This window comes from Phascolarctos cinereus, unplaced genomic scaffold (genome assembly GCF_003287225.1).
Source record: "Phascolarctos cinereus isolate Bilbo 61053 unplaced genomic scaffold, phaCin_HiC Scaffold_508;HRSCAF=1131, whole genome shotgun sequence".
Taxonomy (NCBI): domain Eukaryota; kingdom Metazoa; phylum Chordata; class Mammalia; order Diprotodontia; family Phascolarctidae; genus Phascolarctos; species Phascolarctos cinereus.
In genome coordinates this window covers 14,966-17,958 of record NW_027555856.1, presented here as the reverse complement: position 1 = coordinate 17,958, position 2,993 = coordinate 14,966, and positions in this window count along the sequence as shown.

Genomic DNA, 2,993 nt, shown 5'->3' with positions numbered 1-2,993 from the left:
TTTTCCTCTGCTTTTATGATTGCTTCTTCTAATAACCCTTTACAATGTTTTTTATGGCTTTTTTGATTTTTATTTGTTTCCTCATTATCTTCTCTATATGAGCCTGATCCATATGAGGGTGGGGGTCTTAATGGTGTGGAGGGTGTGATAGGTCTTGTATATATAACCTCTTCTTCTACAATTCTAAGCTTTTCCTCAAATACTTTATTCATCTCTTCTTTTTCCTCCAATTCCACCCCCACATCTACCCTGAATACTTTTGTTGTTGGAAACCTCTTCTCCAAGTTGCATATCAATAGAATGCTACAGATAACAATCACTAACCAGTGAAGAAAGATAGATTACAACATGAATAGGTGAGAGACAGAACAGCTGAATGTTTCTACACTTTATCAGTCAGTACCTCTACAACAGTGGTTCTCCCTGTAAAACCCAGTGAATACTGTTAGTCTTTAACTCTTGTAACTATTGTATAATCTTTTGATGCATCTCATTCACCTCTTGCATGTATAAGATCTACTGCTGTGTTTATTGTTGAGTAGGAGCTGGCCTGGGTTGCAGAAGAGATAGCACAGCTCCTATTGTTTGTCGGGGCCGGAGCAGGCCCCACTGGGGGTTTAAAGGTTTCTTCTTCTTCCCCTGATCCTGCCCCCACATGTGTCTTAAGTACTTTTGATGAAGGTGGGGGCTGTGGTGGTGATGAAGGTAGAATTCACCTGGACCTACTTCCCCACAGTACTCACTCATTTGTCGCCCCACCATTTCCCATGTTTCTAAGTCTATTGTTCCTTCTGGAGGGAACCACAGGCAGCATGTTTCTACACATTCCAAAAACTCCTGTAACTGAGCATCTGTAATAAATAAACTCTTTCTTTCACTATTTCCTTGAAAAGTTGTAGATAATATTTTCTGTCTTTGCTTCAGCTTTGTGTTTGACCCATACTTTCGATTCCAGGTGCGCCTCCCAAAACCGAAAAGTAAGTGCGTGTGGCTGTTCCAAAGCGACACTATTCTTATGCTCGAGCCCTTTCTCTTTTCTTTTCTTATGCTCCTGTTACCGAGCCCTTCTCTTTTCTTTTCCTATATCCCACTTGCCTGGTGTCCCCTTAGCCCTAGAACTGCTAAGAATTGTATTTTGTGACGGTCACTCTCTTACCTTGTTTCCACAGCATTGAGCTACCAAGGCTTTTTTTTCTTTTTTATTCTCTGGAGTCCCAAGAGAGCCACTCCCTCATGCCTTCTTTCATGTCCCTGTTCAGGCACCACTTGTCGTCCTCCACTAAGTGTTGCATTAAACAGAGGAGTGTGCAATGAAGAAACGTGGGCCAGGTGGGTCAGTGAAAGACTGAGCCATTTCATATTCTGAGGGTCCAGTTTTAATAGTGAAAGCTAACAATCACCCCCGAGGTGTTCCCACCATTCTTACATGACTAATCCCAGCCCTTATGCTCATCCTTAATTGTTCACACCTGCTTGCCATCAAGGTTCAAGGGTCAGAGTGTTCTAACACCTCCCAGGCACAGGATATTGGTGAGCCAAATATTCTGAATAAGTGAGCCCTTTAAGAGTAGGAAAAGGAAAGAGTCAAGCTCTGACCCAAATTCCATATCCCATATTAGACTCTTCAGCTCTGGCCCTCAACAAATATATTTTAATTTTTGCTTTGTTTTATAGCATTGCAGCTCCTGATTTTTTGAAAACAACTGATACACCATACTTTATGACTGTTTTTCCATGATTTCTGAGAGTCCATGGAATGTTTTTTACTTTGGGAATTTTGGATCAGTTGCCTTCATTATTTATTCTGTTATGATCTCTTTTTGAATTTTGTTCATTTTACCTTCTGTCTTTGAGGCTCTGTTGTTTACATGTCAGGTGGGGTTACACTGAAATTTTCGATATGGGATTTTAGTCTTTTAGTCTTTCTCATGTTTCCAGTAGCTTTATATCTTCTTTCCTTCCTCACTTTTTGACCCCTTTCTTTTAAAGTGTTGCACAGACTTCTGGGAATGGTGCCTTCAGCCTCCTTAAATTGGGAAGCCTTAGCTCCAATCTGGGATACCTGCTAATGGCAAATTCAAATGCTGTCCCTGAACATCTTTTCCTATTCCCTTGTCTTGATACTTCCTGTCCTTTGAGTATTAGTACATATTGTACATATAGTGTATATATATATATATACACACACACACACACATACAGTATATTGAGAATTAAGTATACTGAATTCACTGGCATCTTCAAGAACTCATGGTAACTTCATATCAAGATGTGTAGTATTGCCATTTTTGTTACGTTGGCTTGGACTATTCATGAGTTGTTAACAATTTCTCCAGTTATTGAGATGTCTTCATTTGTGTGAAATGTTTTGTTGATTGTATTCATGTAGTTCCTGAAATGAGGAACAGCCAGGAAGCAGGTGACTGTTGCAGAGTAGTTGGAAGGGAATGAAGAATAAAAAGGATGGAGCAGCTAGGTGGCACAGTGAGTAGAGCTTTGGCCTTGGAGTCAGGAAGACCTGAAGTGAAATCTGGCCTCAGACAGTTGACACATACAAGTTGTGTGATCCTGGGGAAGTCACTTAACCCTGATTGCTTCTCCGAAAAAGTAAAAAAAAAAAAAAGGAAGAAAAGATTGATAAATGTAGGAAGGAGCCAGATTGTGAAGAGCTTTGAAATTCAAACAAAATATTTTATGTTTAATCCTAGAGCCTCTACAATTTATTGAGGTGGAGAAAAGGTAATAAGATTTAGACCTGAGTCTCTTCATTTGACTAACCATACCCAGTTTCTTTGACTAGTCCTCATGTGGTAAGATCTCAAAGCTTTTCATTGTTTTGGTTCTCATTTCCTGAACGTTTACGAACTTGCCAATATCTTTCCTAAGATGTAGTACCTAACACTGGACACAGTATTTTAATCAAAGTTTCAGTAGATGACATTTGCAGTTTTTTTACCTGCTCTTACCCTAGTGCCTATCCACTCAGCTTCTGC